General features: G+C 43.2%; 22 non-coding genes across 22 annotated transcripts; all 22 read right to left on the reverse strand.

The window, feature by feature from the left end:
* Positions 1–441: 441 nt before the first annotated feature.
* On the reverse strand, positions 442–523 carry trnas-gcu. The gene has a single exon. It is a non-coding gene; the product is annotated as a tRNA-Ser (tRNA).
* Positions 524–1,003: 480 nt separating this feature from the next.
* trnas-gcu lies at positions 1,004–1,085 on the reverse strand. The gene has a single exon. It is a non-coding gene; the product is annotated as a tRNA-Ser (tRNA).
* A 568-nt stretch (positions 1,086–1,653) lies between these two features.
* On the reverse strand, positions 1,654–1,735 carry trnas-gcu. Its single transcript has one exon. It is a non-coding gene; the product is annotated as a tRNA-Ser (tRNA).
* Positions 1,736–2,932: 1,197 nt separating this feature from the next.
* Positions 2,933–3,014, reverse strand: trnas-gcu. The gene has a single exon. It is a non-coding gene; the product is annotated as a tRNA-Ser (tRNA).
* A 739-nt stretch (positions 3,015–3,753) lies between these two features.
* On the reverse strand, positions 3,754–3,835 carry trnas-gcu. Its single transcript has one exon. It is a non-coding gene; the product is annotated as a tRNA-Ser (tRNA).
* A 661-nt stretch (positions 3,836–4,496) lies between these two features.
* Positions 4,497–4,578, reverse strand: trnas-gcu. The gene has a single exon. It is a non-coding gene; the product is annotated as a tRNA-Ser (tRNA).
* A 567-nt stretch (positions 4,579–5,145) lies between these two features.
* trnas-gcu lies at positions 5,146–5,227 on the reverse strand. Its single transcript has one exon. It is a non-coding gene; the product is annotated as a tRNA-Ser (tRNA).
* Positions 5,228–5,795: 568 nt separating this feature from the next.
* On the reverse strand, positions 5,796–5,877 carry trnas-gcu. Its single transcript has one exon. It is a non-coding gene; the product is annotated as a tRNA-Ser (tRNA).
* A 569-nt stretch (positions 5,878–6,446) lies between these two features.
* Positions 6,447–6,528, reverse strand: trnas-gcu. Its single transcript has one exon. It is a non-coding gene; the product is annotated as a tRNA-Ser (tRNA).
* Positions 6,529–7,765: 1,237 nt separating this feature from the next.
* On the reverse strand, positions 7,766–7,847 carry trnas-gcu. Its single transcript has one exon. It is a non-coding gene; the product is annotated as a tRNA-Ser (tRNA).
* A 1,467-nt stretch (positions 7,848–9,314) lies between these two features.
* trnas-gcu lies at positions 9,315–9,396 on the reverse strand. Its single transcript has one exon. It is a non-coding gene; the product is annotated as a tRNA-Ser (tRNA).
* Positions 9,397–9,966: 570 nt separating this feature from the next.
* On the reverse strand, positions 9,967–10,048 carry trnas-gcu. Its single transcript has one exon. It is a non-coding gene; the product is annotated as a tRNA-Ser (tRNA).
* Positions 10,049–10,595: 547 nt separating this feature from the next.
* trnas-gcu lies at positions 10,596–10,677 on the reverse strand. The gene has a single exon. It is a non-coding gene; the product is annotated as a tRNA-Ser (tRNA).
* Positions 10,678–11,415: 738 nt separating this feature from the next.
* Positions 11,416–11,497, reverse strand: trnas-gcu. Its single transcript has one exon. It is a non-coding gene; the product is annotated as a tRNA-Ser (tRNA).
* A 652-nt stretch (positions 11,498–12,149) lies between these two features.
* Positions 12,150–12,231, reverse strand: trnas-gcu. The gene has a single exon. It is a non-coding gene; the product is annotated as a tRNA-Ser (tRNA).
* A 568-nt stretch (positions 12,232–12,799) lies between these two features.
* On the reverse strand, positions 12,800–12,881 carry trnas-gcu. The gene has a single exon. It is a non-coding gene; the product is annotated as a tRNA-Ser (tRNA).
* A 567-nt stretch (positions 12,882–13,448) lies between these two features.
* On the reverse strand, positions 13,449–13,530 carry trnas-gcu. Its single transcript has one exon. It is a non-coding gene; the product is annotated as a tRNA-Ser (tRNA).
* Positions 13,531–14,703: 1,173 nt separating this feature from the next.
* Positions 14,704–14,785, reverse strand: trnas-gcu. The gene has a single exon. It is a non-coding gene; the product is annotated as a tRNA-Ser (tRNA).
* A 723-nt stretch (positions 14,786–15,508) lies between these two features.
* On the reverse strand, positions 15,509–15,590 carry trnas-gcu. The gene has a single exon. It is a non-coding gene; the product is annotated as a tRNA-Ser (tRNA).
* Positions 15,591–17,645: 2,055 nt separating this feature from the next.
* On the reverse strand, positions 17,646–17,727 carry trnas-gcu. The gene has a single exon. It is a non-coding gene; the product is annotated as a tRNA-Ser (tRNA).
* A 565-nt stretch (positions 17,728–18,292) lies between these two features.
* trnas-gcu lies at positions 18,293–18,374 on the reverse strand. The gene has a single exon. It is a non-coding gene; the product is annotated as a tRNA-Ser (tRNA).
* Positions 18,375–19,418: 1,044 nt separating this feature from the next.
* Positions 19,419–19,500, reverse strand: trnas-gcu. The gene has a single exon. It is a non-coding gene; the product is annotated as a tRNA-Ser (tRNA).
* Positions 19,501–19,525: the final 25 nt, after the last annotated feature.

A 19,525-nucleotide genomic window follows, 5' to 3' on the forward strand; every position in this document is an offset into this window, starting at 1 on the left:
TTGCATGTAAACCCTTGATTGAAATCAATGAAAGTTAGGCAGAGCACTGGCAGGCCATGTTCGATCCCATCGAGACATTTAACAAACGTGTTGTCAGGCCGAGTGGTCTCAAGTGCTTGATTAAGTGTGTTGAGGTGTTCGGTTCAATCCCACCATTGAGGTTGCCCTTGGTGAAGCTATTCTTCAATACCTGAATCTTATTAGTCACTCTAGGATTGCGCAGGGATTCTATATTCATGTGGGGCCATGTAAGAGAGGAAATAACAAATGTTTTGTGAAGAGGTTGGTGTTATAATCCACATGCAGTCCATCGCCTTCACCTCTTCACCACTCAGATACCAAGTCCTGTGCTCTCGCTGTGGCAGTCAGCAATTTTACCAGTGTTTGTGAAAGTCAAAATCTTCCAGTGCCAAAATAAAGCACAGAAATGTAATTGTTACACGATGAGGATGGGATTCGAACCCATGCATGCAGAGCACAATGGATTAGCAGTCCATCGCCTTAACCACTCGGCCACCTCATCCTGTATTTTGAAGTGGCAAATGAATTTAAAAAACTGTAGTTGCTGTATGTAAACCCTTGATTGAAATCAATGAAAGTTAGGCAGAGCAATGGCAAGGCCATGTGTCGATCCCATCGAGACATTTAACAAACGTGTTGTCAGGCCGAGAGTGGTCTCAAGTGCTTGATTAAGTGTGTTGAGGTGTTCGGTTCAAATCCCACCATTGAGGTTGCCTTTGGTGAAGCTATTCTCAATACCTGAATCCTATTAGTCACTCTAGGATTGCGCAGGGATTCAATATTCATGTGGGGCCATGTAAGAGAGGAAATAACAATGTTTTGTGAAGAGGTTGGTGTTATAATCCACACATGCAGTTCATCGCCTTCACCACTCAGATACCAAGTCCTGTGCTCTCGCTGTGGCAGTCAGCAATTTTACCAGTGTTTGTGAAAGTCAAAATCTTCCAGTGCCAAAATAAAGCACAGAAATGTAATTGTTACACGATGAGGATGGGACTCGAACCCATGCATGCAGAGCACAATGGATTAGCAGTCCATCGCCTTAACCACTCGGCCACCTCATCCTGAATTTTGGTAGTGGCAAATGACTTTCAAAAAACTGTAGTTGCTGTATGTAAACCCTTGATTGAAATCAATGAAAGTTAGGCAGAGCAATGGCAAGGCCATGTGTCGATCCCATCGAGACATTTAACAAACGTGTTGTAAACCCTAGATTGAAATCAATGAAGTTTGGTAGAGCACTGGCAAGGCCATGTGTCGATCCCATCGAGACATTTAACAAACGTGTTGTCAGGCCGAGTGGTCTCAAGTGCTTGATTAAGTGTGTTGAGGTGTCGGTTCAAATCCCACCATTGAGGTTGCCCTTGGTGAAGCTAATTCTCAATACCTGAATCCTATTAGTCACTCTAGGATTGCGCAGGGATTCTATATTCATGTGGGGCCATGTAAGAGAGGAAATAACAAATGTTTTGTGAAGAGGTTGGTGTTATAATCCACACATGCAGTTCATCGCCTTCACCACTCAGATACCAAGTCCTGTGCTCTCGCTGTGGCAGTCAGCAATTTTACCAGTGTTTGTGAAAGTCAAAATCTTCCAGTGCCAAAATAAAGCACAGAAATGTGATTGTTACACGATGAGGATGGGATTCGAACCCATGCATGCAGAGCACAATGGATTAGCAGTCCATCGCCTTAACCACTCGGCCACCTCATCCTGAATTTTTGTAGTGGCAAATGAGTTGCTGTTTAAAAAAACTGTAGTTGCTGTATGTAAACCCTTGATTGAAATCAATGAAAGTTAGGCAGAGCAATGGCAAGGCCATGTGTCGATCCCATCGAGACATTTAACAAACGTGTTGTCAGGCCGAGTGGTCTCAAGTGCTTGATTAAGTGTGTTGAGGTGTTCGGTTCAAATCCCACCATTGAGGTTGCCTTTGGTGAAGCTATTCTCAATACCTGAATCCTATTAGTCACTCTAGGATTGCGCAGGGATTCAATATTCATGTGGGGCCATGTAAGAGAGGAAATAACAAAAGTTTTGTGAAGAGGTTGGTGTTATAATCCACACATGCAGTTCATCGCCTTCACCACTCAGATACCAAGTCCTGTGCTCTCGCTGTGGCAGTCAGCAATTTTACCAGTGTTTGTGAAAGTCAAAATCTTCCAGTGCCAAAATAAAGCACAGAAATGTAATTGTTACACGATGAACCCATGCATGCAGAGCAATGGATTTCAGTCCAGTCGCCAATGGCATTAAGCAGAATTTTAATTGTTACACGAGTCATGCATGCAGAGCACAATGGATTAGCAGTCCATCGCCTTAACCACTCGGCCACCTCATCCTGAATTTTGGTAGTGGCAAATGACTTTCAAAAAACTGTAGTTGCTGTATGTAAACCCTTGATTGAAATCAATGAAAGTTAGGCAGAGCAATGGCAAGGCCATGTGTCGATCCCATCGAGACATTTAACAAACGTGTTGTAAACCCTAGATTGAAATCAATGAAGTTTGGTAGAGCACTGGCAAGGCCATGTGTCGATCCCATCGAGACATTTAACAAACGTGTTGTCAGGCCGAGTGGTCTCAAGTGCTTGATTAAGTGTGTTGAGGTGTTCGGTTCAAATCCCACCATTGAGGTTACCCTTTGGTGAAGCTATTCTCAATACCTGAATCCTATTAGTCACTCTAGGATTGCGCAGGGATTCAATATTCATGTGGGGCCATGTAAGAGAGGAAATAACAAAAGTTTTGTGAAGAGGTTGGTGTTATAATCCACACATGCAGTTCATCGCCTTCACCACTCAGATACCAAGTCCTGTGCTCTCGCTGTGGCAGTCAGCAATTTTACCAGTGTTTGTGAAAGTCAAAATCTTCCAGTGCCAAAATAAAGCACAGAAATGTGATTGTTACACGATGAGGATGGGATTCGAACCCATGCATGCAGAGCACAATGGATTAGCAGTCCATCGCCTTAACCACTCGGCCACCTCATCCTGAATTTTGGTAGTGGCAAATGACTTTCAAAAAACTGTAGTTGCTGTATTGTAAACCCTTGATTGAAATCAATGAAAGTTAGGCAGAGCAATGGCAAGGCCATGTGTCGATCCCATCGAGACATTTAACAAACGTGTTGTAAACCCTAGATTGAAATCAATGAAGTTTGGTAGAGCACTGGCAAGGCCATGTGTCGATCCCATCGAGACATTTAAAAACGTGTTGTCAGGCCGAGTGGTCTCAAGTGCTTGATTAAGTGTGTTGAGGTGTCGGTTCAAATCCCACCATTGAGGTTGCCCTTGGTGAAGCTATTCTCAATACCTGAATCCTATTAGTCACTCTAGGATTGCGCAGGGATTCAATATTCATGTGGGGCCATGTAAGAGAGGAAATAACAAATGTTTTGTGAAGAGGTTGGTGTTATAATCCACACATGCAGTTCATCGCCTTCACCACTCAGATACCAAGTCCTGTGCTCTCCCTGTGGCAGTCAGCAATTTTACCAGTGTTTGTGAAAGTCAAAATCTTCCAGTGCCAAAATAAAGCACAGAATTGTAATTGTTATACAATGAGATTCTAACCCATGCATGCAGAGCACAATGGATTAGCAGTCCATCGCCTTAACCACTCAGATACCAAGTCCTGTGCTCTCGCTGTGGCAGTCAGCAATTTTACCAGTTTTTGTGAAAGTCAAAATCTTCCAGTGCCAAAGTAAAGCACAGAATTTTAATTGTTACACGATGAGGATGGGATTCGAACCCATGCATGCAGAGCACAATGGATTAGCAGTCCATCGCCTTAACCACTCGGCCACCTCATCCTGTATTTTGAGTGGCAAATGAATTTAAAAACTGTAGTTGCTGTATGTAAACCCTTGATTGAAATCAATGAAAGTTAGGCAGAGCAATGGCAAGGCCATGTGTCGATCCCATCGAGATCCCATCGAGACATTTAACAAACGTGTTGTCAGGCCGAGTGGTCTCAAGTGCTTGATTAAGTGTGTTGAGGTGTTCGGTTCAAATCCCACCATTGAGGTTGCCCTTGGTGAAGCTAATTCTCAATACCTGAATCCTATTAGTCACTCTAGGATTGCGCAGGGATTCAATATTCATGTGGGGCCATGTAAGAGAGGAAATAACAAATGTTTTGTGAAGAGGTTGGTGTTATAATCCACACATGCAGTTCATCGCCTTCACCACTCAGATACCAAGTCCTGTGCTCTCCCTGTGGCAGTCAGCAATTTTACCAGTGTTTGTGAAAGTCAAAATCTTCCAGTGCCAAAATAAAGCACAGAATTGTAATTGTTATACAATGAGATTCTAACCCATGCATGCAGAGCACAATGGATTAGCAGTCCATCGCCTTAACCACTCAGATACCAAGTCCTGTGCTCTCGCTGTGGCAGTCAGCAATTTTACCAGTTTTTGTGAAAGTCAAAATCTTCCAGTGCCAAAGTAAAGCACAGAATTGTAATTGTTACACGATGAGGATGGGATTCGAACCCATGCATGCAGAGCACAATGGATTAGCAGTCCATCGCCTTAACCACTCGGCCACCTCATCCTGTATTTTGAAGTGGCAAATGACTTTAAAAAAACTGTAGTTGCTGTATGTAAAACCCTTGATTGAAATCAATGAAAGTTAGGCAGAGCAATGGCAAGGCCATGTGTCGATCCCATCGAGACATTTAACAAACGTGTTGTAAACCCTAGATTGAAATCAATGAAGTTTGGTAGAGCACTGGCAAGGCCATGTGTCGATCCCATCGAGACATTTAACAAACGTGTTGTCAGGCCGAGTGGTCTCAAGTGCTTGATTAAGTGTGTTGAGGTGTCGGTTCAAATCCCACCATTGAGGTTGCCTTTGGTGAAGCTATTCTCAATACCTGAATCCTATTAGTCACTCTAGGATTGCGCAGGGATTCAATATTCATGTGGGGCCATGTAAGAGAGGAAATAACAAAAGTTTTGTGAAGAGGTTGGTGTTATAATCCACACATGCAGTTCATCGCCTTCACCACTCAGATACCAAGTCCTGTGCTCTCGCTGTGGCAGTCAGCAATTTTACCAGTGTTTGTGAAAGTCAAAATCTTCCAGTGCCAAAATAAAGCACAGAAATGTAATTGTTACACGATGAGGATGGGATTCGAACCCATGCATGCAGAGCACAATGGATTAGCAGTCCATCGCCTTAACCACTCGGCCACCTCATCCTGAATTTTGGTAGTGGCAAATGACTTTCAAAAAACTGTAGTTGCTGTATGTAAACCCTTGATTGAAATCAATGAAAGTTAGGCAGAGCAATGGCAAGGCCATGTGTCGATCCCATCGAGACATTTAACAAACGTGTTGTAAACCCTAGATTGAAATCAATGAAGTTTGGTAGAGCACTGGCAAGGCCATGTGTCGATCCCATCGAGACATTTAACAAACGTGTTGTCAGGCCGAGTGGTCTCAAGTGCTTGATTAAGTGTGTTGAGGTGTCGGTTCAAATCCCACCATTGAGGTTGCCCTTGGTGAAGCTAATTCTCAATACCTGAATCCTATTAGTCACTCTAGGATTGCGCAGGGATTCTATATTCATGTGGGGCCATGTAAGAGAGGAAATAACAAATGTTTTGTGAAGAGGTTGGTGTTATAATCCACACATGCAGTTCATCGCCTTCACCACTCAGATACCAAGTCCTGTGCTCTCGCTGTGGCAGTCAGCAATTTTACCAGTGTTTGTGAAAGTCAAAATCTTCCAGTGCCAAAATAAAGCACAGAAATGTAATTGTTACACGATGAGGATGGGATTCGAACCCATGCATGCAGAGCACAATGGATTAGCAGTCCATCGCCTTAACCACTCGGCCACCTCATCCTGAATTTTGGTAGTGGCAAATGACTTTGAAAAAAATCTGTAGTTGCTGTATGTAAAACCCTTGATTGAAATCAATGAAAGTTAGGCAGAGCAATGGCAAGGCCATGTGTCGATCCCATCGAGACATTTAACAAACGTGTTGTAAACCCTAGATTGAAATCAATGAAGTTTGGTAGAGCACTGGCAAGGCCATGTGTCGATCCCATCGAGACATTTAACAAACGTGTTGTCAGGCCGAGTGGTCTCAAGTGCTTGATTAAGTGTGTTGAGGTGTCGGTTCAAATCCCACCATTGAGGTTGCCCTTGGTGAAGCTATTCTCAATACCTGAATCCTATTAGTCACTCTAGGATTGCGCAGGGATTCTTATTCATGTGGGGCCATGTAAGAGAGGAAATAACAAAAGTTTTGTGAAGAGGTTGGTGTTATAATCCACACATGCAGTTCATCGCCTTCACCACTCAGATACCAAGTCCTGTGCTCTCGCTGTGGCAGTCAGCAATTTTACCAGTGTTTGTGAAAGTCAAAATCTTCCAGTGCCAAAATAAAGCACAGAATTGTAATTGTTACACGATGAGGATGGGATTCTAACCCATGCATGCAGAGCACAATGGATTAGCAGTCCATCGCCTTAACCACTCGGCCACCTCATCCTGAATTTTGTAGTGGCAAATGAATTTAAAAAACTGTAGTTGCTTTGATTGAAATCAATGTTAGGCAGAAATGGCAAGGCCATGTGTCGATTGAAATCAAACGTGTTGTAAACCCTAGATTGAAATAGAAGCAGAGCAATGGCAAGGCCATGTGTCGATCCCATCGAGACATTTAACAAACGTGTTGTCAGGCCGAGTGGTCTCAAGTGCTTGATTAAGTGTGTTGAGGTGTTCGGTTCAAATCCCACCATTGAGGTTGCCCTTGGTGAAGCTATTCTCAATACCTGAATCCTATTAGTCACTCTAGGATTGCGCAGGGATTCAATATTCATGTGGGGCCATGTAAGAGAGGAAATAACAAATGTTTTGTGAAGAGGTTGGTGTTATAATCCACACATGCAGTTCATCGCCTTCACCACTCAGATACCAAGTCCTGTGCTCTCGCTGTGGCAGTCAGCAATTTTACCAGTGTTTGTGAAAGTCAAAATCTTCCAGTGCCAAAATAAAGCACAGAAATGTAATTGTTACTAACATGATGAGGATGGGATTCAGTGTTTGTGAAGTCAAAATCTTCCATGCCATGCAGTAATTGTTACACGATGAATGGGGATGCATGCAGAGCACAATGGATTAGCAGTCCATCGCCTTAACCACTCGGCCACCTCATCCTGAATTTTGGTAGTGGCAAATGACTTTCAAAAAACTGTAGTTGCTGTATGTAAACCCTTGATTGAATCAATGAAAGTTAGGCAGAGCAATGGCAAGGCCATGTGTCGATCCCATCGAGACATTTAACAAACGTGTTGTAAACCCTAGATTGAAATCAATGAAGTTTGGTAGAGCACTGGCAAGGCCATGTGTCGATCCCATCGAGACATTTAACAAACGTGTTGTCAGGCCGAGTGGTCTCAAGTGCTTGATTAAGTGTGTTGAGGTGTCGGTTCAAATCCCACCATTGAGGTTACCCTTTGGTGAAGCTATTCTCAATACCTGAATCCTATTAGTCACTCTAGGATTGCGCAGGGATTCAATATTCATGTGGGGCCATGTAAGAGAGGAAATAACAAAAGTTTTGTGAAGAGGTTGGTGTTATAATCCACACATGCAGTTCATCGCCTTCACCACTCAGATACCAAGTCCTGTGCTCTCGCTGTGGCAGTCAGCAATTTTACCAGTGTTTGTGAAAGTCAAAATCTTCCAGTGCCAAAATAAAGCACAGAAATGTAATTGTTACACATGATGAGGATGGGATTCGAACCCATGCATGCAGAGCACAATGGATTAGCAGTCCATCGCCTTAACCACTCGGCCACCTCATCCTGAATTTTGGTAGTGGCAAATGACTTTCAAAAAACTGTAGTTGCTGTATGTAAAACCCTTGATTGAAATCAATGAAAGTTAGGCAGAGCAATGGCAAGGCCATGTGTCGATCCCATCGAGACATTTAACAAACGTGTTGTAAACCCTAGATTGAAATCAATGAAGTTTGGTAGAGCACTGGCAAGGCCATGTGTCGATCCCATCGAGACATTTAACAAACGTGTTGTCAGGCCGAGTGGTCTCAAGTGCTTGATTAAGTGTGTTGAGGTGTCGGTTCAAATCCCACCATTGAGGTTGCCCTTGGTGAAGCTATTCTCAATACCTGAATCCTATTAGTCACTCTAGGATTGCGCAGGGATTCAATATTCATGTGGGGCCATGTAAGAGAGGAAATAACAAATGTTTTGTGAAGAGGTTGGTGTTATAATCCACACATGCAGTTCATCGCCTTCACCACTCAGATACCAAGTCCTGTGCTCTCCCTGTGGCAGTCAGCAATTTTACCAGTGTTTGTGAAAGTCAAAATCTTCCAGTGCCAAAATAAAGCACAGAATTGTAATTGTTATACAATGAGATTCTAACCCATGCATGCAGAGCACAATGGATTAGCAGTCCATCGCCTTAACCACTCAGATACCAAGTCCTGTGCTCTCGCTGTGGCAGTCAGCAATTTTACCAGTTTTTGTGAAAGTCAAAATCTTCCAGTGCCAAAGTAAAGCACAGAATTTTAATTGTTAAATGAGGATGGGAAACCCATGCATGCAGAGCACAATGGATTAGCAGTCCATCGCCTTAACCACTCGGCCACCTCATCCTGTATTTTGAAGTGGCAAATGAATTTAAAAAACTGTAGTTGCTGTATGTAAACCCTTGATTGAAATCAATGAAAGTTAGGCAGAGCAATGGCAAAAGGCCATGTGTCGATCCCATCGAGACATTTAACAAACGTGTTGTCAGGCCGAGTGGTCTCAAGTGCTTGATTAAGTGTGTTGAGGTGTCGGTTCAAATCCCACCATTGAGGTTGCCCTTGGTGAAGCTATTCTCAATACCTGAATCCTATTAGTCACTCTAGGATTGCGCAGGGATTCAATATTCATGTGGGGCCATGTAAGAGAGGAAATAACAAAAGTTTTGTGAAGAGGTTGGTGTTATAATCCACACATGCAGTTCATCGCCTTCACCACTCAGATACCAAGTCCTGTGCTCTCGCTGTGGCAGTCAGCAATTTTACCAGTGTTTGTGAAAGTCAAAATCTTCCAGTGCCAAAATAAAGCACAGAATTGTAATTGTTATACAATGAGATTCTAACCCATGCATGCAGAGCACAATGGATTAGCAGTCCATCGCCTTAACCACTCAGATACCAAGTCCTGTGCTCTCGCTGTGGCAGTCAGCAATTTTACCAGTGTTTGTGAAAGTCAAAATCTTCCAGTGCCAAAATAAAGCACAGAATTGTAATTGTTACACGATGAGGATGGGATTCGAACCCATGCATGCAGAGCACAATGGATTAGCAGTCCATCGCCTTAACCACTCGGCCACCTCATCCTGAATTTTGGTAGTGGCAAATGACTTTCAAAAAACTGTAGTTGCTGTATTGTAAACCCTTGATTGAAATCAATGAACGTTAGGCAGAGCAATGGCAAGGCCATGTGTCGATCCCATCGAGACATTTAACAAACGTGTTGTAAACCCTAGATTGAAATCAATGAAGTTTGGTAGAGCACTGGCAAGGCCATGTGTCGATCCCATCGAGACATTTAACAAACGTGTTGTCAGGCCGAGTGGTCTCAAGTGCTTGATTAAGTGTGTTGAGGTGTTCGGTTCAAATCCCACCATTGAGGTTGCCTTGGTGAAGCTATTCTCAATACCTGAATCCTATTAGTCACTCTAGGATTGCGCAGGGATTCAATATATTCATGTGGGGCCATGTAAGAGAGGAAATAACAAAAGTTTTGTGAAGAGGTTGGTGTTATAATCCACACATGCAGTTCATCGCCTTCACCACTCAGATACCAAGTCCTGTGCTCTCGCTGTGGCAGTCAGCAATTTTACCAGTGTTTGTGAAAGTCAAAATCTTCCAGTGCCAAAATAAAGCACAGAAATGTAATTGTTACACGATGAGGATGGGATTCGAACCCATGCATGCAGAGCACAATGGATTAGCAGTCCATCGCCTTAACCACTCGGCCACCTCATCCTGAATTTTGGTAGTGGCAAATGACTTTCAAAATCTGTAGTTGCTGTATGTAAACCCTTGATTGAAATCAATGAAAGTTAGGCAGAGCAATGGCAAGGCCATGTGTCGATCCCATCGAGACATTTAACAAACGTGTTGTAAACCCTAGATTGAAATCAATGAAGTTTGGTAGAGCACTGGCAAGGCCATGTGTCGATCCCATCGAGACATTAACAAACGTGTTGTCAGGCCGAGTGGTCTCAAGTGCTTGATTAAGTGTGTTGAGGTGTCGGTTCAAATCCCACCATTGAGGTTGCCCTTGGTGAAGCTAATTCTCAATACCTGAATCCTATTAGTCACTCTAGGATTGCGCGGGGCCATGTAAGAGAGGAAATAACAAATGTTTTGTGAAGAGGTTGGTGTTATAATCCACACATGCAGTTCATCGCCTTCACCACTCAGATACCAAGTCCTGTGCTCTCGCTGTGGCAGTCAGCAATTTTACCAGTGTTTGTGAAAGTCAAAATCTTCCAGTGCCAAAATAAAGCACAGAAATGTGATTGTTACACGATGAGGATGGGATTCGAACCCATGCATGCAGAGCACAATGGATTAGCAGTCCATCGCCTTAACCACTCGGCCACCTCATCCTGAATTTTGGTAGTGGCAAATGACTTTCAAAAAACTGTAGTTGCTGTATGTAAAACCCGATTGAAATCAATGAAAGTTAGGCAGAGCAATGGCAAGGCCATGTGTCGATCCCATCGAGACATTTAACAAACGTGTTGTAAACCCTAGATTGAAATCAATGAAGTTTGGTAGAGCACTGGCAAGGCCATGTGTCGATCCCATCGAGACATTTAACAAACGTGTTGTCAGGCCGAGTGGTCTCAAGTGCTTGATTAAGTGTGTTGAGGTGTCGGTTCAAATCCCACCATTGAGGTTGCCCTTGGTGAAGCTATTCTCAATACCTGAATCCTATTAGTCACTCTAGGATTGCGCAGGGATTCTATATTCATGTGGGGCCATGTAAGAGAGGAAATAACAAATGTTTTGTGAAGAGGTTGGTGTTATAATCCACACATGCAGTTCATCGCCTTCACCACTCAGATACCAAGTCCTGTGCTCTCCCTGTGGCAGTCAGCAATTTTACCAGTGTTTGTGAAAGTCAAAATCTTCCAGTGCCAAAATAAAGCACAGAATTGTAATTGTTATACAATGAGATTCTAACCCATGCATGCAGAGCACAATGGATTAGCAGTCCATCGCCTTAACCACTCAGATACCAAGTCCTGTGCTCTCGCTGTGGCAGTCAGCAATTTTACCAGTTTTTGTGAAAGTCAAAATCTTCCAGTGCCAAAAGTAAAGCACAGAATTTAATTGTTACACGATGAGGATGGGATTCGAACCCATGCATGCAGAGCACAATGGATTAGCAGTCCATCGCCTTAACCACTCGGCCACCTCATCCTGTATTTTGAAGTGGCAAATGAATTTAAAAAACTGTAGTTGCTGTATGTAAACCCTTGATTGAAATCAATGAAAGTTAGGCAGAGCAATGGCAAGGCCATGTGTCGATCCCATCGAGACATTTAACAAACGTGTTGTCAGGCCGAGTGGTCTCAAGTGCTTGATTAAGTGTGTTGAGGTGTTCGGGTTCAAATCCCACCATTGAGGTTGCCTTTGGTGAAGCTATTCTCAATACCTGAATCCTATTAGTCACTCTAGGATTGCGCAGGGATTCAATATTCATGTGGGGCCATGTAAGAGAGGAAATAACAAATGTTTTGTGAAGAGGTTGGTGTTATAATCCACACATGCAGTTCATCGCCTTCACCACTCAGATACCAAGTCCTGTGCTCTCCCTGTGGCAGTCAGCAATTTTACCAGTGTTTGTGAAAGTCAAAATCTTCCAGTGCCAAAATAAAGCACAGAATTGTAATTGTTATACAATGAGATTCTAACCCATGCATGCAGAGCACAATGGATTAGCAGTCCATCGCCTTAACCACTCAGATACCAAGTCCTGTGCTCTCGCTGTGGCAGTCAGCAATTTTACCAGTTTTTGTGAAAGTCAAAATCTTCCAGTGCCAAAGTAAAGCACAGAATTTTAATTGTTACACGATGAGGATGGGATTCGAACCCATGCATGCAGAGCACAATGGATTAGCAGTCCATCGCCTTAACCACTCGGCCACCTCATCCTGAATTTTGGTAGTGGCAAATGAATTAAAAAAACTGTAGTTGCTGTATGTAAACCCTTGATTGAAATCAATGAAAGTTAGGCAGAGCAATGGCAAGGCCATGTGTCGATCCCATCGAGACATTTAACAAACGTGTTGTAAACCCTAGATTGAAATCAATGAAGTTTGGTAGAGCACTGGCAAGGCCATGTGTCGATCCCATCGAGACATTTAACAAACGTGTTGTCAGGCCGAGTGGTCTCAAGTGCTTGATTAAGTGTGTTGAGGTGTTCGGTTCAAATCCCACCATTGAGGTTGCCCTTGGTGAAGCTAATTCTCAATACCTGAATCCTATTAGTCACTCTAGGATTGCGCAGGGATTCAATATTCATGTGGGGCCATGTAAGAGAGGAAATAACAAAAGTTTTGTGAAGAGGTTGGTGTTATAATCCACACATGCAGTTCATCGCCTTCACCACTCAGATACCAAGTCCTGTGCTCTCGCTGTGGCAGTCAGCAATTTTACCAGTGTTTGTGAAAGTCAAAATCTTCCAGTGCCAAAATAAAGCACAGAAATGTGATTGTTACACGATGAGGATGGGATTCGAACCCATGCATGCAGAGCACAATGGATTAGCAGTCCATCGCCTTAACCACTCGGCCACCTCATCCTGAATTTTGGTAGTGGCAAATGACTTTCAAAAAACTGTAGTTGCTGTATGTAAACCCTTGATTGAAATCAATGAAAGTTAGGCAGAGCAATGGCAAGGCCATGTGTCGATCCCATCGAGACATTTAACAAACGTGTTGTAAACCCTAGATTGAAATCAATGAAGTTTGGTAGAGCACTGGCAAGGCCATGTGTCGATCCCATCGAGACATTTAACAAACGTGTTGTCAGGCCGAGTGGTCTCAAGTGCTTGATTAAGTGTGTTGAGGTGTCGGTTCAAATCCCACCATTGAGGTTGCCCTTGGTGAAGCTATTCTTCAATACCTGAATCCTATTAGTCACTCTAGGATTGCGCGGGATTCTATATTCATGTGGGGCCATGTAAGAGAGGAAATAACAAATGTTTTGTGAAGAGGTTGGTGTTATAATCCACACATGCAGTTCATCGCCTTCACCACTCAGATACCAAGTCCTGTGCTCTCGCTGTGGCAGTCAGCAATTTTACCAGTGTTTGTGAAAGTCAAAATCTTCCAGTGCCAAAATAAAGCACAGAAATGTAATTGTTACACGATGAGGATGGGATTCGAACCCATGCATGCAGAGCACAATGGATTAGCAGTCCATCGCCTTAACCACTCGGCCACCTCATCCTGAATTTTGGTAGTGGCAAATGACTTTCAAAAAACTGTAGTTGCTGTATGTAAACCCTTGATTGAAATCAATGAAAGTTAGGCAGAGCAATGGCAAGGCCATGTGTCGATCCCATCGAGACATTTAACAAACGTGTTGTCAGGCCCGATCCCATCGAGACATTTAACAAAGTTGTCAGGCCGAGTGGTCTCAAGTGTGATTGTGTGTTGAGGTGTTCGGTTCAAATCCCACCATTGAGGTTGCCCTTGGTGAAGCTATTCTCAATACCTGAATCCTATTAGTCACTCTAGGATTGCGCAGGGATTCAATATTCATGTGGGGCCATGTAAGAGAGGAAATAACAAAAGTTTTGTGAAGAGGTTGGTGTTATAATCCACACATGCAGTTCATCGCCTTCACCACTCAGATACCAAGTCCTGTGCTCTCGCTGTGGCAGTCAGCAATTTTACCAGTGTTTGTGAAAGTCAAAATCTTCCAGTGCCAAAATAAAGCACAGAAATGTAATTGTTACACGATGAGGATTCAAACCCATGCATGCAGAGCACAATGGATTAGCAGTCCAAAATTAACCACCAGTGCCAGGTTGTCATCCTGAATTAAAGCAGTGGAAATGAATCTTGTTCAAAACTGTAGTTGATGGATGGGATTAAACCCATGCATTGCCAATGGATTAGGCAGTCCATGGCTTAACCATGTGCCATCCCATCCTGAGAGTGGCATTTAAAAAACTGTAGTTGCTGTATGTAAACCCTTGATTGAAATCAATGAAGTTTGGTAGAGCACTGGCAAGGCCATGTGTCGATCCCATCGAGACATTTAACAAACGTGTTGTCAGGCCGAGTGGTCTCAAGTGCTTGATTAAGTGTGTTGAGGTGTTCGGTTCAAATCCCACCATTGAGGTTGCCTTTGGTGAAGCTATTCTCAATACCTGAATCCTATTAGTCACTCTACGATTGCGCAGGGATTCTATATTCATGTGGGGCCATGTAAGAGAGGAAATAACAAAGTTTTGTGAAGAGGTTGGTGTTATAATCCACACATGCAGTTCATCGCCTTCACCACTCAGATACCAAGTCCTGTGCTCTCGCTGTGGCAGTCAGCAATTTTACCAGTGTTTGTGAAAGTCAAAATCTTCCAGTGCCAAAATAAAGCACAGAAATGTAATTGTTACACGATGAGGATGGGATTCGAACCCATGCATGCAGAGCACAATGGATTAGCAGTCCATCGCCTTAACCACTCGGCCACCTCATCCTGAATTTTGGTAGTGGCAAATGACTTTCAAAAAACTGTAGTTGCTGTATGTAAACCCTTGATTGAAATCAATGAAAGTTAGGCAGAGCAATGGCAAGGCCATGTGTCGATCCCATCGAGACATTTAACAAACGTGTTGTAAACCCTAGATTGAAATCAATGAAGTTTGGTAGAGCACTGGCAAGGCCATGTGTCGATCCCATCGAGACATTTAACAAACGTGTTGTCAGGCCGAGTGGTCTCAAGTGCTTGATTAAGTGTGTTGAGGTGTCGGTTCAAATCCCACCATTGAGGTTGCCCTTGGTGAAACTATTCTTCAATACCTGAATCCTATTAGTCACTCTAGGATTGCGCAGGGATTCTATATTCATGTGGGGCCATGTAAGAGAGGAAATAACAAATGTTTTGTGAAGAGGTTGGTGTTATAATCCACACATGCAGTTCATCGCCTTCACCACTCAGATACCAAGTCCTGTGCTCTCGCTGTGGCAGTCAGCAATTTTACCAGTGTTTGTGAAAGTCAAAATCTTCCAGTGCCAAAATAAAGCACAGAATTGTAATTGTTATACGATGAGGATGGGATTCTAACCCATGCATGCAGAGCACAATGGATTAGCAGTCCATCGCCTTCCAGTCCTGTGCTCTCGCTGTGGCAGTCAGCAATTTTACCAGTTTTGTGAAAGCAAAATCTTCCAGTGAAAATAAAGCACAGTAATTGTTACACGATGAGGATGGGATTCGAACCCATGCATGCAGAGCACAATGGATTAGCAGTCCATCGCCTTAACCACTCGGCCACCTCATCCTGAATTTTGGTAGTGGCAAATGACTTTCAAAAAACTGTAGTTGCTGTATGTAAACCCTTGATTGAAATCAATGAAAGTTAGGCAGAGCAATGGCAAGGCCATGTGTCGATCCCATCGAGACATTTAACAAACGTGTTGTAAACCCTAGATTGAAATCAATGAAGTTTGGTAGAGCACTGGCAAGGCCATGTGTCGATCCCATCGAGACATTTAACAAACGTGTTGTCAGGCCGAGTGGTCTCAAGTGCTTGATTAAGTGTGTTGAGGTGTCGGTTCAAATCCCACCATTGAGGTTGCCCTTGGTGAAGCTATTCTTCAATACCTGAATCCTATTAGTCACTCTAGGATTGCGCAGGGATTCTATATTCATGTGGGGCCATGTAAGAGAGGAAATAACAAATGTTTTGTGAAGAGGTTGGTGTTATAATCCACACATGCAGTTCATCGCCTTCACCACTCAGATACCAAGTCCTGTGCTCTCGCTGTGGCAGTCAGCAATTTTACCAGTGTTTGTGAAAGTCAAAATCTTCCAGTGCCAAAATAAAGCACAGAAATTGTTATACAATGAATTGTTACACGATGAGGATGGGAGTCCATCGAACCCATGCATGCATGAAGCACAAAATAAAGGAAATTAATTGTTACACGATGAGGATGGGTCGAACCCATGCATGCAGAGCACAATGGATTAGCAGTCCATCGCCTTAACCACTCGGCCACCTCATCCTGAATTTTGTAGTGGCAAATGACTTTCAAAAAACTGTAGTTGCTGTATGTAAACCCTTGATTGAAATCAATGAAAGTTAGGCAGAGCAATGGCAAGGCCATGTGTCGATCCCATCGAGACATTTAACAAACGTGTTGTAAACCCTAGATTGAAATCAATGAAGTTTGGTAGAGCACTGGCAAGGCCATGTGTCGATCCCATCGAGACATTTAACAAACGTGTTGTCAGGCCGAGTGGTCTCAAGTGCTTGATTAAGTGTGTTGAGGTGTTCGGTTCAAATCCCACCATTGAGATTGCCTTTGGTGAAGCTATTCTCAATACCTGAATCCTATTAGTCACTCTAGGATTGCGCAGGGATTCAATATTCATGTGGGGCCATGTAAGAGAGGAAATAACAAATGTTTTGTGAAGAGGTTGGTGTTATAATCCACACATGCAGTTCATCGCCTTCACCACTCAGATACCAAGTCCTGTGCTCTCGCTGTGGCAGTCAGCAATTTTACCAGTGTTTGTGAAAGTCAAAATCTTCCAGTGCCAAAATAAAGCACAGAAATGTGATTGTTACACGATGAGTATGGGATTCGAACCCATGCATGCAGAGCACAATGGATTAGCAGTCCATCGCCTTAACCACTCGGCCACCTCATCCTGAATTTTGGTAGTGGCAAATGACTTTCAAAAAACTGTAGTTGCTGTATGTAAACCCTTGATTGAAATCAATGAAAGTTAGGCAGAGCAATGGCAAGGCCATGTGTCGATCCCATCGAGACATTTAACAAACGTGTTGTAAACCCTAGATTGAAATCAATGAAGTTTGGTAGAGCACTGGCAAGGCCATGTGTCGATCCCATCGAGACATTTAACAAACGTGTTGTCAGGCCGAGTGGTCTCAAGTGCTTGATTAAGTGTGTTGAGGTGTTCGGTTCAAATCCCACCATTGAGGTTGCCTTTGGTGAAGCTATTCTCAATACCTGAATCCTATTAGTCACTCTAGGATTGCGCAGGGATTCAATATTCATGTGGGGCCATGTAAGAGAGGAAATAACAAATGTTTTGTGAAGAGGTTGGTGTTATAATCCACACATGCAGTTCATCGCCTTCACCACTCAGATACCAAGTCCTGTGCTCTCGCTGTGGCAGTCAGCAATTTTACCAGTGTTTGTGAAAGTCAAAATCTTCCAGTGCCAAAATAAAGCACAGAAATGTAATTGTTATTCTAACATGATGAGGATGGGAGTCCATCGCCTTAACCAACCCATGCATGCAGAGCACAATGAAGTCAAAATCTTCCAGTGCCAAAATAAAGCACAGAAATGTAATTGTTACACGATGAGGATGGGATTCGAACCCATGCATGCAGAGCACAATGGATTAGCAGTCCATCGCCTTAACCACTCGGCCACCTCATCCTGAATTTTGGTAGTGGCAAATGACTTTCAAAAAACTGTAGTTGCTGTATGTAAACCCTTGATTGAAATCAATGAAAGTTAGGCAGAGCAATGGCAAGGCCATGTGTCGATCCCATCGAGACATTTAACAAACGTGTTGTAAACCCTAGATTGAAATCAATGAAGTTTGGTAGAGCACTGGCAAGGCCATGTGTCGATCCCATCGAGACATTTAACAAACGTGTTGTCAGGCCGAGTGGTCTCAAGTGCTTGATTAAGTGTGTTGAGGTGTCGGTTCAAATCCCACCATTGAGGTTGCCCTTGGTGAAGCTATTCTTCAATACCTGAATCTTATTAGTCACTCTAGGATTGCGCAGGGATTCTATATTCATGTGGGGCCATGTAAGAGAGGAAATAACAAATGTTTTGTGAAGAGGTTGGTGTTATAATCCACACATGCAGTTCATCGCCTTTACCACTCAGATAAGTCCTGTGCTCTCGCTGTGGCAGTCAGCAATTTTCCCAGTGTTTGTGAAAGTCAAAATCTTCCAGTGCCAAAATAAAGCACAGAAATGTAATTGTTACACGATGAGGATGGGATTCGAACCCATGCATGCAGAGCACAATGGATTAGCAGTCCATCGCCTTAACCACTCGGCCACCTCATCCTGAATTTTGGTAGTGGCAAATGACTTTCAAAAAACTGTAGTTGCTGTATGTAAACCCTTGATTGAAATCAATGAAAGTTAGGCAGAGCAATGGCAAGGCCATGTGTCGATCCCATCGAGACATTTAACAAACGTGTTGTCAAACCGTGTTGAGTGGTCTCAAATTAAGTGTGTTGAGTGTCGGTTCAAATCCCACCATTGAGGTTACCCTTGGTGAAGCTATTCTTCAATACCTGAATCTTATTAGTCACTCTAGGATGCGAGGGATTCTATATTCATGTGGGCCATGTAAGAGAGGAAATAACAAATGTTTTGTGAAGAGGTTGGTGTTATAATCCACACATGGAGTTCATCGCCTTACCACTGGATACCAAGTCCTGTGCTCTCGCTGTGGCAGTCAGCAATTTTCCCAGTGTTTGTGAAAGTCAAAATCTTCCAGTGCCAAAAAAAAGCACAGAAATGTAATTGTTACACGATGAGGATTCGAACCCATGCATGCAGAGCACAATGGATTAGCAGTCCATCGCCTTAACCACTCGGCCACCTCATCCTGAATTTTGATAGTGGCAAATGACTTTCAAAAAACTGTAGTTGCTGTATGTAAACCCTTGATTGAAATCAATGAAAGTTAGGCAGAGCAATGGCAAGGCCATGTGTCGATCCCATCGAGACATTTAACAAACGTGTTGTCAGGCCGAGTGGTCTCAGTGCTTGATTAAGTGTGTTGAGGTCCCATCGGTTCAAATCCCACCATTGAGGTTGATTAAGTGTTTGGTGAAGCTATTCTCAATACCTGAATCCTATTAGTCTCTAGGACTCTAGGATTGCGCAGGGATTCAATATTCATGTGGGGCCATGTAAGAGAGGAAATAACAAAAGTTTTGTGAAGAGGTTGGTGTTATAATCCACACATGCAGTTCATCGCCTTCACCACTCAGATACCAAGTCCTGTGCTCTCGCTGTGGCAGTCAGCAATTTTCCCAGTGTTTGTGAAAGTCAAAATCTTCCAGTGCCAAAATAAAGCACAGAAATGTAATTGTTACACGATGAGGATGGGATTCTAACCCATGCATGCAGAGCACAATGGATTAGCAGTCCATCGCCTTAACCACTCGGCCACCTCATCCTGAATTTTGGTAGTGGCAAATGAC

The sequence above is a fragment of the Oncorhynchus gorbuscha genome, linkage group LG14, assembly GCF_021184085.1.
Source record: "Oncorhynchus gorbuscha isolate QuinsamMale2020 ecotype Even-year linkage group LG14, OgorEven_v1.0, whole genome shotgun sequence".
Lineage (NCBI taxonomy): Eukaryota > Metazoa > Chordata > Actinopteri > Salmoniformes > Salmonidae > Oncorhynchus > Oncorhynchus gorbuscha.